This window comes from Bos indicus x Bos taurus, chromosome X, assembly GCF_003369695.1.
Source record: "Bos indicus x Bos taurus breed Angus x Brahman F1 hybrid chromosome X, Bos_hybrid_MaternalHap_v2.0, whole genome shotgun sequence".
NCBI lineage: Eukaryota > Metazoa > Chordata > Mammalia > Artiodactyla > Bovidae > Bos > Bos indicus x Bos taurus.
This window is the reverse complement of record NC_040105.1, coordinates 70,787,067-70,800,905: the sequence shown is the minus strand read 5'-3', so window position 1 is coordinate 70,800,905 and position 13,839 is coordinate 70,787,067.

Genomic DNA, 13,839 nt, shown 5'->3' with positions numbered 1-13,839 from the left:
AAAAACCAAATAAATAGTACAGATGCAATTTGTTTATAATAGGAACTTATCTTCAACTGAATACCTACTTCCCCCTGGGCAAGTTCTTTTCCCATAGGTTTACCACCTTGGTTGCTCACACTGTTTTTTTTTTTTTTTTTTTTCCCTCCCTCTCTTTCATTTGAATTTGTTGCAGAAATTCATTCACCCATCTGTAACTTCTCTCTAATTCTTCCCCTCTGTCAGCTCCCTTCATCCTTCTCTCCTCTATCTCCACTCACTGCCAATGCTACCACCAGCAGCCACCCCTCCCCCTTCTCTGGAATGAAACTCTTGGGCCAGGGATAAGATGCTTTCTTACTCTGGGCAGAGTGGTGTTCCTGGAGAACTGAGGGATTCTCTGACTGCTTTAAAACTTTGGTCTATATAATTAAGCTTCCTCACAAATAAGGCATGCTTCATCTTTATTAATTCTCCCTCTTTCTATAGCTCTATTGTGACTTTTCACTAAGAGTCAAGATGAGCAAGCAAGTGTGAAGGTGATACTAACCTTATTATTTGTGACTGATTCTAAAAAGCACTTTCTCTGTTGTTTTCCTTCTCCCCCACTCCCAGTCTCTGCTCCTTCTGTTCCCCTCTCCACTTATCTCAGGTATGTCTATTTCTGTCAGTTGCAGAATTGGTTATGTCTCCACAAATGGTCATTCACCCACTCTGAGCCTGGATCAGTCCTTGGCATATTTATCAAACTACAAGAGAAAGACATAGTCACTGTCCTGCAGTGCCTCACAGTCTAGCTGGGGACACAAGACACATGAAAGGGTGAGATACCAAAGGAAATTTCAAAAAAAAATATTAAACCCATTATATGGAGAGTAAGTTCTGTAATGGATCAGAGGATGGAGATGACATCCCATTGATAAGGCCAGAAGGGCTTCCCAGAAGAAGTGGAATTCAAACTGGACTTTGATAGAAAATTAGTGTTTAAATAAGCCAAGAAAACAAGGAAAAATCTTTTCAGGGGGCCAGATAATAAGTGATCAGATGCAGTAGGTGTAGAATGAGATGAGGGGAAAATGAAACTGGTTTGTGAAGAGGAGAAAAAAAGTATGATAAGAGCTTTTTTGCCAGAGGGCTCAATTGTAGCAACTCAGTGAACCACAATGATTAAAGTCAAATTTTAGTCATAGAAAGTAAAAGTGAAAGTGCAAGTCACTCAGTCGTGTCCAACTCTTTGCAACCCCATGGACTATATAGTCCATGGAATTCCCCAGGCCAGAATACTGGAGTGGGTAGCCCTTCCCTTCTCCAGGGGATCTTCCCAACCCAGGGATCAAACCCAGGTCTCCTGCATTGCAGGCGGATTCTTTACCAACTGAGCCACAAGGAAATTTTAGTCATGGTCACTGTCTATTTGTCTGTATGATCAGCTCATTGTCTTTCTCCTCGTTGGATCAATATTCCTCAGTCTTTCAACTCATCTGCCTTCATTTCTCCTTAAGGTACCCAAGTACCTTTCTGATTAATCTCACAAATGACTCCTAGATTATTTACCATTTCACTGGGTCACATGGCCTTCTTGCATCACTCCTTCTCTGAACTCTAGCCTAACTGACCTACTTCAGCTTCCTAGAATGATATATTATCCTTCACACCATATCCCTTTCCACACATTAGTCCCCTTGCCTGTAACACTCTCCCTTTCTCTAGCTTCCCCTTCACCAAGGTAATTCCTACTCCTCCTTTGGAATTTATGACAGTAATCATGTCTTCAGGGAACCTTTCCTTATCCCTAGTTCAGGTTACATACACTTATTATATGTTCTTACAGCATTATGGATCTTTGGTTCAGTGTATTCATCACAGGTATAAGTTTATAAGATGTGGCAATTTTTTTTTACTTATATGATAAGTTGATTGTCAGTCTCTCCCAACTGCAAACTCTAAGATGATAGGGTCTATATCTGCTTAATTCAAAATTAATATTAATAATGTTCTCAAAAACTCTTAAGTAGAGTAGCAACATTTCTTTTATTTTATTTTGTCTTATTTTACTCATTAGCTGAAAACCTGTGTCATTTCATCCTTTACAAACAAGTCCACATCAAGGTGTCATTTTACAACAAAGGGTACAAACATATAAATAAAAAGTCCTATTAACAAGAAAGTATTAAAGCTTATCCACTACCATCTCCTTTGGCTTGCATCTCAAAATCCTCACTGTGAACATTCTGGTTCTGCTTTCTCTAATATTTGTAAGGTGGAAGGGAGAAAATTAAAGCTTTCCAAGGTGTTTTCCAAACAACCAGTTTATAGCCCACACAACTTAACCCAAAATGTCCTTTTAAAAATGCCTTCATTGAGTTGCTGATGTCTTTGCTACTGGGAGGTAAGGGATGAATATGCAGCTGAAAAAAGTGCTTTCAGAACTACCTGGGAGGGTGTAAATTTCATTTTAACTGAATAGAGAGTGACAAAATATGACAAACTTCCAACTGGGAATTTACACACTAGGGAAAGAACAGTCAGATGCTTAAGATCTAAACATCTCAAACCCAAATCCCCTTTTTTTTTTCTGCCAACAATATCAAACGACTGGTTGAATTCATCCCAAATTCTAAGACTCAAAACTATGCTAGTTTCCTTAGAAACAGTACAGATGTAACCAAAGGATTTTTACTATGCCTATGGCTTAGGGTCCCACTAACAATTTTGATGACTCTTAAGTTCTCTAAATGAACAAAGTGCCTTTATAAACCTGGGCAGTGTTCCAAGAAGAGAGGTCATTTAATTACTTATTTTGCATTACTTAACAAATGCCTTGAAACCTTTAATAAAACAAAGGCAAGATCCTGAATCTTACAGACTTTCTTCTTAATACAGTCTTTTTTGCTTCAGTGGGAGGAAAGGACCACTGGTTAAGTTCCAAACCAGTTCCTAACACTGGACACTACATGACTGAAAAAGCAGAAAATATTTCTTTCAGTCATAGTCCCTAGAAGATTTTTTAGCTCATCCTTCACACTGGAGCACCATGACCTCTTACCACTTGCTCTGGCAACTAGGATTTCCTTCTCATTTAACTGAAAAGGCTTAGATGATAGCAAGGTTCCATTGCTATAGGCAGGATTGATGGTTGAAGAAAAGGAACGTTTTAACCAGTGAGCTTTGTAAAGCACCCAGAAGCCTTGAATACTCAGTATGGGTTAGAAAAACGTCAGGGTAATAATAATAATGATAATAACAATAGAAAACTATTCTTGAACATTACTATACCCCTGGTAATATTCTAAGTGCTTTTCCCATATTCATTTACCTAATTACATAATCTGCACAACAATGCCATGTTGCAGTTACAGTTATTATTCTTCCTTTATACTTAAAAATTAGGTGCAGAAAGGTTAAGAGACTTACCCAAAGCCATACATCTAGTAATTCTTCCAGTAATTCTGCCAATTTTCAGGCTAATAATCATAATCACATATTTTTTTGATAGAGCACTTACAACTCTGCTCCAAATATATTGTTCATGAGCAAGCATAAGGATGTATGTTTTGTAATGCAAATTGATCACCAAAAGCTGACAAATTCCACTAATAGAATGTATGGTTTTTTAATCTTTCTAAGGTTTAAAATTTTCTTTTTAAAATTCATTTATTTTTAATAGGAGGATAATTGTTTTACAATATTGGTTTCTGTCATATATCAACATGCATCAGCCATAGGTATATATATATATATATATATATATATATATATATATATCCCCTCCCTCTTGAACCTCCTTCCCATGTCTCACCCCATCCCACCCTCTAGGTTGTCATTCACAGAGCACCGGGTTTGAACACCCCAAGTCATATAGCAAATTCCCACTGGCTATCTATTTTACATATGGTAATATATATGCTTCAGTGCTTCTTTTTAATGATGTACCCATTACTTTTTAATGGTATTGATGAACCTACTCACAGGTTTAAAAATTTATGGATCTAGATCTGCCAGTATGAGACCTTAAAGGAGGGAGGTGGGAGGAAGGTTGAGAATGGGGGGCACATGTATACCCATGGTCGATTCATGTTAATGTATGGCAAAAACCACTACAATACTGTAAAGTAATTAGCCTCCAATTAAAATAAATTAATTAATTTTTAAAAATCACAGGCTAACTCAAAGGCATAAGGAAAAAATTGACTTACCTAAGACAAAAAAGCTAACAAATAGCAAAGCCAAATTAAAATACAAGTTTTTTTTTTTTTTTCCAGTCACTCAATGGTGTCCAACTCTTTAGGACCCCATAGATCGTAGCACACCAGGCCTCCCTGTCCATCACCAACTCCCGGAGTTCACTCAGACTCACGTCCATCGAGTCAGTATGTTAGAGTAAATCTGAAGTAGATTTGATAAATTAATCTAAATATTGGAAACCCAGGAACAACCACTAAGAAAACTCTCAAAAATACTGCAAAACTATTTAAAACAATTGGGAAAGATATACTAGAAAATAGCCATTCAAAACAAAGAGAAATAGTAAATAAGGAACACAAGACAAACATATTCATGAGCTGTAAGAAAACAAAAAGCAAAATAGTATCAAAATTCAACTGTAACAATAATAACATTAAGTAGAATAGATTAAACAATCCAACCATAAGGCAAAGAAAAGATTATTATAAAACTGTATTTAAAAATAAGATCCAACAATATGCTGTCTATAAAGCATACACTTTACATCAAAAACATAAAGAGCTTGATGGTAGCTTAGGTTGTTTCTATATCATGGAAATTGTAAGTAATGTTGCTATGAACATTAAGGTGTACGTATCTTTTCAAATTAGTGTTTTTGTTTTCTTTAGATATTGTTAAATCATATGAGGTAGAATTGCTGGATTATATGGGAGTTATAATTTTAGTTTTTTGAAGACCCTTCATACTGTTTTCCATGGTGGCTGCACCAATTTTCATTCTCACTAATTGTGCATTAGGATTCCCTTTTCACCACATCCTTGACAACATTTGTTATTTGTAGCCTTTTTAATGATACTCATTCTAAGAAGTGTGAGGTGATGGCTCATTGTGGGTTTGTTTGTTTGTTTAATTTATTTATTTTTCATTGAAGGATAATTGCTTTACAGAATTTTGCTGTTTTCTGTCAAACCTCAACATGAATCAGCCATAGGTATACATATATCACCTCCTTTTGAAGTTCTCTCCCATGTCCCTCCCCATCCCGCCCCTCTAGGTTGATACTGAGCCCCTGTTTGAGTTTCCTGAACCATACAGCAAATTCCCATTGGCTATCTATTTTACATATGGTTATGTAAGTTTCCATGTTATTCTTCCCATACATCTCACCCTCTCCTCCCCTCTCCCCATGTCCATAAGTCTATTCTCTATGTCTGCTTCTCCACTGTTGCCCTGTAAGTAAATTCTTCAGTACCATTTTTCTAGATTCTGTATATAAGTGTTAGAATACAGTATTTATCTTTCTCTTTCTGACTCACTTCACTCTGAATAATAGGTTCTAGGTTCATCCACCTCAGTATGGAGATTCCTTAAAAAAAAAAAAAAAAAAAAACTAGGAATAAAACCACCATATGACCCAGCAACCCCACTTCTAGGCATAAACCCTGAGGAAACCAAAATTGAAAGAGACACATGTATCCCATTGTTCATTGCAGCACTATTTACAATAGCTAGAACATGGAAGGAATGATGCTAAAGCTGAAACTCCAGTACTTTGGCTACCTCATGTGAAGAGTTGTCTCATTGGAAAAGACTTCGATGCTGGGAGGGATTGGGGGCAAGAGGAGATGGGGACGACAAAGGATGAGATGGCTGGATGGCATCACTGACTTGATGGATGTGAGTTTGAGTGAACTCGGAGTTGGTGATGGACAGGGAGGCCTGGCGTGCTGCGATTCATGGGGTCACAAAGAGTCGGACACAACTGAGCGACTGAACTGAACTGAGAACATGGAAGCAACCTAGATGTTCATTGACAGATGAGTGGATAAAGAAGTTGTGGTATATATACACAATTGAAAATTACTCAGCCATAAAAAGGAATACATTTGAGTCATTGTGGTTTTGATTTGTGTTTCTCTGATGATTAGTGATGTTGAATATACTTTCATGTGCCCATGGCCAACAGTATGTCTTCTTCTGAAAAATTACTATTTAGATCTTTTGCCTATTTTTTAATTGGGTTGTTTGTTTGGGTTTATTTTTTTTATATTGTTTTGTGAGCTGATTATATATGTTAACCCCTTTTTTGTCACATGATTTGCAAACATCTTTTCTCATTCAGTATGTTGCCTTTCAGTATTGTTGATAATTTCCTTTGCTGTGCAAAAACTTTTAAGTTTAATTAGGTCCCATTTGTTCATTTTTGCTTTTGTTTCCTTTGTCTAAGGAGACAGATGCAAAAAAAAGTACTGCTATGACTTATATAAAAGTGTTCTGCCTATGTTCCCTTCTAGGAGTTTTATGGCTTCGAGTCTCACATTAAGGTTTTATTCCACTTTTTAATTTTGTATGTGGTGTCAGAGAATGTTCTAATTTCATTTTTTTTAACATGTAACTGTCCACTTTTCCCAGTATCACTTAATGAACAAATTATCTTTTCTCCATTATATGTTCTTACCTCCTTCACAACATACCAAAACCTACATGATACAACAAAAGTTGTTCTCAGAAAGAAATTTATAGCTGAAAATAACTGTATTTTTTGTAAATCTAAAGTACTGTTCTATCTTTTAACATTAAGGAACTTAAAATAAAAGGCAATCTAAACCCAAAGTAACCACAAGGAAGAAAATAAAAATCACTAGAGCAAACATTAATGAATTCAGTAATAGAAAAATAATATTGGAAAATCAATGAAACCAAAAGTTAGTTCTTTGACTAGATCTACAAAACTGACAAACCTGCAGCTAGACTGACCAAGAAAAAAATATATAGGATGCAAGTTACTAAAATTGGGAATGAAATAGCAAACATTACTGCTGACCTTACAGAAATAAAAAGTATTATAAGGAACAATATGAATAATTGTATACTAACAAATTTGATGACATAAATGAAATGGACAAGTTCCTAGAAACATACAAACTACCAAAATTGATTCAAAATAATGGAAAATGTGAGAAGTATAATAACAGAGTGAATCAGTATTTCTAAACCTTTCAACAAAGAAAATTACAGGAGTAGATAGCTTCACTGTTGAATTTTGCCAATCATTTAGGGAAGAATTAACACCCATTTTCCACAAACATTCCTTAAGAATAGAAGAAAAACACTCCATAATTTATTTTATGAGGCCAATAATACCCTGACACTAAACAGAAATAAGGATCACAGGAAAAGGAATCTACAGACCACTATCCATCGAGTCGGAGATGCCATCCAGCCATCTCATCCTCTGTCGTCCCCTTCTCCTCCTGCCCCCAATCCTTCTCAGCATCAGGGTCTTTTCCAATGAATCAACGCTTCGCATGAGGTGGCCAAAGTACTGGAGTTTCAACTTCAGCATCAGTCCCTCCAATGAACACCTAGGACTGATCTGCTTTAGGATGGACTGGTTGGATCTCCTTGCAGTCAAAGGGACTCTCAAGAGTCTTCTCCAACACCACAGTTAAAAAGCATCAATTCTTCAGCACTCAGCTTTCTTGACAGTCCAATTCTCACATCCATTCATGACCACTGGAAAAACCATAGCCTTGGCTAGACATGAGTTTGAGTGAACTCTGGGAGTTGGTGATGGACAAGGAGGCCTGGCATGCTGTGATTCATGGGGTGCCAAACAGTCGGACACGACTGAGCGACTGAACTGAACCGATCCTTCTTGAATACACATGCAAAAACCTTTCAAAAATACTAGTGAATCTAATCTAGCAACATATAAAGAGGATTTATATATCACAACCAAGTAGAACTTGCCCCAGGAATATAAAGTTGTTTCAATATATTTGAAAATATTTGAATATTTTCAATATTTGAAAAATCAAATTAATTTATCATTTAAATAGAAAAAAGGACAAACCACATGATCATCTCAACGTATGTTACAAAAGCATTTTACAAAATACAATACCCTTTCAAAGTAAAATCACTGAAAAAACTAGGATAGAAGGGAAACTCTTTAACATGATAAAGGACAGCTATGTAAAACCTGTTAACATCATACTCAATGGTGAAAGAATAAAAATTTTCTCACTAAGATTAGAAACAAATCAAAGATGCTAGATTTTTGCCACTTTTATTAAATATAATACTGGAAATTCTAACCAGAGCACTTAGACAAGAAAAACAAACCAAAGGCATCCAAATTGGAAAGGAAGAAGTAAAACTGTCTCTGTTCACAGATGATGTGATGTTATATATAAAAAAAATCCCAAGGAGTCCAAAATATAGGTATTAAATATAGTAAATAAGGTCAGCAAGGTTGCAGAATATACAATCAATATACAAAATCAGTTGAGTTGTTATACACCAGTAATGAACAATATGAAAAAGAAATGAAAATAATCCCATTTATAATACCAACAAAATCAATAAAACACTTGAGAATAAATATAACAGAAATGCAAGACTTACATACTGATAAATATATTTGTATATTATTATAAATATATATGATAGTATGTAAATAATGGAAAGAGAGTTATGTTTATGGTTTGGATGACAATATTTTTAGGATAGTAATATTCCTCAAATTGAGCTATAGATTCAAAGCATTTTCTATCAAAATTCCAGTTGGCCTCTTTGCAGAAAATGATAAATTAAAAATCATATGAAAACGCAAGGTACTCAAAATAGCCAAAATAATCTTTTAAAAAATAACAAAATTTGCAGACTCATATTTAACCAATTTTAAAGCTTAATACAGAGCTAGATTAAATCAATATTATGTGGTATTGGCATAAGAATAGACAGACACATAGATCAATAAAATAGAAGAGAGAATCCAGAAATAAACTCACATCATTATGTCAATTGATATTTTGCAAGGGCACTAAGACAATTAAATGGAGAAAGAATTTGTTTTCACATATGGTAATAGGCCAATTGGATATAAGGATGGCTCTCAAAAGAATGGCTTTGGACTTCTACCTCACACCAAACACAATGCAAAAATTAACCTAAAGTGAGCCACCTACCTAAAATTAAGAGTAAAGTTAGAAAACTCTTAGAAAAATAAGCGTAAATCTTCAAGATGAGGGGTTAGCCAAAGATATATTAGCTAAAATATAAAACTCAAGACCTATAACAGATTGAGAATTTCAGTCCAGTTCAGTCATCCAGTCATGCCTGACTCTTTGTGACGCCATGGTCTGCAGCATGCCAGGCTTCCCTGCCAGTCACCAACTCCCAGAGCTTGCTTAAACTCATGTTCATTGAGTCGGTGATGCCATCGAACCATCTCATCCTCTGTTGTCCACTTGTCCTCCTGCCTTCAGTCTTTCCCAGCATCAGGGTCTTTTCCAGTGAGTCAGTTCTTTGCATCAGGTGGCCAAAGTATTGGAGCTTCAGCAGCTCTCCTGCCAATGAATATTCAGGACTGGTTTCCTTTAGGATTGACTGGTTTGATCTCCTTGCAGACCAAGGGACTCTCAAGAGTCTTCTCCAACAACACAGTTCAAAAGCATCAATTCTTCAGTGCTCAGTCTTCTTTATAGTCAAACAATCACATTCATACATGACTACTGGAAAAACCATAGATAGCCTGGACTAGATGGACATTTGTTGGCAAAGTAATATCTCTGCTTTTTATTATGCTGTCTAGGTTGGTCATAACTTTTCTTCCAAGGAGCAAGTGTCTTTTAATTTCATGGCTGCAGTCACCATCTGCACAGATTTTGCAGCCCCCCAAAATAAAGTCTGTCACTGTTTCCATTGTTTCCCATCTATTTGCCATGGAGTGATGAGACCAGATGCCATGATCTTAGTTTTATGAATGTTGAGTTTTAAGCCAACGTATTCATGCTCCTCTTTCACTTGCATCAAGAGGCTTTTTAGTTCTTCTTCACTTTCTGCTATAAGGGTGGTGTCATCTACATATCTGAGGTTATTGATATTTCTCCCAGTAATCTTAATTCCAGCTTGTGCTTCATCCAGCCTGGCGTTTTGCATAATGTATTCTGCACATAAATTAAATAAGCAGGGTGACAATATACAGCCTTGACATACTCCTTTCCCAGTTTTGAACCAGTCTGTTGTTTCATGTCCAGTTCTAACTGTTGCTCTTGACCTGTATACAGATTTCTCAGGAGGCAGATCAGGTGGTCTGGTATTCCCATCTCTTTAAGCAGTTTCCAGTTTGTTGTGATCTATACAGTCAAAGGCTTTGGCATAATCAGTAAAGCAGAAGTAGATATTTTTCTGGAACTCTTGTTTTTTTGATGATCCAATGGATTTTGGCAATTCACAATTTGAGAATTTGCACTTACTCAAAATCAGAACTTTTGATAAAAAAAAAATCTACAGAATAAGAGAAAATATTTCCTGATTATATATCTCATGTGAGGTTAGTATGAAGAGAACAGAATGAACTATTATAATTCAAGAGGAAACAAGACAAACAGCTCAATTTAAAAACTGGGCAAATTATAGGAATAGATGTTCATCCAAAGAAGATAACTAAATGGCCAATAAGCACATGAAAATGTGCTCACATCACTATTTATGCAAGTCAAACCCATAATGAGATATCACCTTACAACTGTTAGGATGGCTCTTATGAGAAGAAAAAAAAAAAGTATTGGACAGGATGTAGAGAAATTGCAACACTTGCACAAATTTCGTAGGAATGTAAAATGATGCAGCCAGTATGGGATACAGTATGGAAGTTCTTTATAATGCTTAAAAAAGAACTATCATTGTTGTTAGGGATCCCCTGGTGGCTCAGACAGTAAAGAATCCACCTGCAATGTGGGAGACCTGGGTTCAATCCCAGGTTTGGGAAGATCCCCTGGAGGAAGACATGGGAACCCACTCCAGTATTGTTGCCTGGAGAATCCCCATGGACAGAGGAGCCTGGCGGGCTACAATCCGTGGGGACTCAAAGAGTTGGACACTACTGAGCAACTAAACACATCATTGTTGTTTTTCAGTCCCTCAGATGTATCCAAATCTCTGAAACCCCATGGACCTCAGGCTTCCTTGCCCCTCAACACTTACTGGATTTTCCTCAAACTCATGTCCATTGAGTCAGTGATGCCATCCAACCATCTCATCCTCTGTCATTCCCTTCTCCTCCTGCCTTCAATATTTCCCAGAATCAGGGTCTTTTTCAATGAGTCAGCTCTTCCCATTAGGTGGCCAAAGTATTGGAGCTTCAGCTTCAGCATCAGTACTTCCAATGAATATTCAGGATTTATTTCCTTTAGGATTGATTGGTTTTATCTCCTTGCAGTCCAAGGGCCTCTCCAGCACCACAGTCTTCTCCAGCCCCACAGTTCAAAGGCATCAATTCCTTGACGCTTAGCCTTTTTTATTGTCCAGCTCTCAAATCCATACGAGGCTACTGTAAAAATCAAAGGTTTGACTATACGGACCTTTGTTGGTAAAGTAATGTCTCTGCATTTTAATGTTTTGTCTAGGTTTGTCATTGCCTTTATTCCAAGGAGCAAGTGTCTTTTAATCTAATGGCTGCAGTCACCATCCACAGTAATTTTGGAGCCCAAGAAAATAAAGTCTGTCACTGTTCCATTGTTTCTCATCTATTTGACATGAAGCGATGGGACCAGCTGCTGTGATCTTTGCTTTTTTAATATTAAGGGTTTTTTTTTAATTTATTTATTTTAATTGGAGGCTAATTACTTTACAATATTGTATTGGTTTTGCCATACATTGACATGAATTCACCACGGGTGTACATGTGTTCCCCATCCTGAACCCCCCTCCCACATCCCTCCCCATCCCACACCTCTGGGTCATCCCAGTGAACCAGCCCCAAGAATCCTGTATCATGTTTCAAACCTGGACTGGCGATTCATTTCCCATATGATAATACACATGTTTTGAAGCCATTCTTCCAAATAATCCCACCCTTGCCCTCTCCCACGGAGTCCGTAAGACTGTTCTATACATCCGTGTATCTTTTGCTGTCTCGCATACAGGGTTATCATCACCATCTTTCTAAATTCGATATATATGTATTAGTACACTGTATTGGTGTTTTTCTTTCTGGCTTACTTCACTCTTAAAGCCAAAAGCTGGATCTTTGAAAGGATAAATAAAATTGATAAACCATTAGCCAGACTCATCAAGAAACAAAGGGAGAAAAATCAAATCAATAAAATTAGAAACGAAAATGGAGAGATCACAAAAGACAACACAGAAATACAAAGGATCATAAGAGACTATTATCAACAATTATATGCCAATAAAATGGACAACGAGGAAGAAATGGACAAATTCTTAGAAAAGTACAACTTTCCAAAACTCAACCAGGAAGAAATAGAAAACCTTAACAGATCCATCACAAGCACGGAAATTGAAACTGTAATCAAAAATCTTCCAGCAAACAAAAGCCCAGGTCCAGACGGCTTCACAGCTGAATTCTACCAAAAATTTAGAGAAGAGCTAACACCTATCCTGCTCAAATTCTTCCAGAAAATTGCAGAGGAAGGTAAACTTCCAAACTCATGCTATGAGGCCACCATCACCCTAATACCAAAACCTGACAAAGATCCCACAAAAAAAGAAAACGACAGGCCAATATCACTGATGAACATAGATGCAAAAATCCTAAACAAAATTCTAGCAATCAGAATCCAACAACACATTAAAAAGATCATACACCATGACCAAGTGGGCTTTATCCCAGGGATGCAAGGATTCTTCAATATCCACAAATCAATCAATGTAATACACCACATTAACAAATTGAAAAACAAAAACCATATGATTATCTCAATAGATGCAGAGAAAGCCTTTGACAAAATTCAACACCCATTTACGATAAAAACTCTCCAGAAAGCAGGAATAGAAGGAACATACCTCAACATAATAAAAGCTATATATGACAAACCCACAGCAAACATTATCCTCAATGGTGAAAAATTGAAAGCATTTCCTCTAAAGTCAGGAACAAGACAAGGGTGCCCACTTTCACCATTACTATTCAACATAGTTTTGGAAGTTTTGGCCACAGCAATCAGAGCAGAAAAAGAAATAAAAGAATCCAAATTGGAAAAGAAGAAGTAAAACTCACTATTTGCAGATGACATGATCCTCTACATAGAAAACCCTAAAGACTCCACCAGAAAATTACTAGAACTAATCAATGATTATAGTAAAGTGGCAGGATATAAAATCAACACAGAGAAATCCCTTGCATTCCTATACACTAATAATGAGAAAACAGAAAGAGAAATTAAGGAAACAATTCCATTCACCATTGCAACGAAAAGAATAAAATACTTAGGAATATATCTACCTAAAGAAACTAAAGACCTATATATAGAAAACTATAAAACACTGGTGAAAGAAATCAAAGTGGACACTAATAGATGGAGAAATATATCATGTTCATGGATTGGAAGAATCAATATAGTGAAAATGAGTATACGACCCAAAGCAATTTATAGATTCAATGCAATCCCTATCAAGCTACCAACAGTATTCTTCACAGAGCTAGAACAAATAATTTCACAATTTGTATGGAAATAGAAAAAACCTCGAATAGCCAAAGCGATCTTGAGAAAGAAAAATGGAACTGGAGGAATCAACCTACCTGACTTCAGGCTCTACTACAAAGCCACAGTTATCAAGACAGTGTGGTACTGGCACAAAGACAGAAATATAGATCAATGGAACAAAATAGAAAGCCCAGAGGTAAATCCACACACATATGGA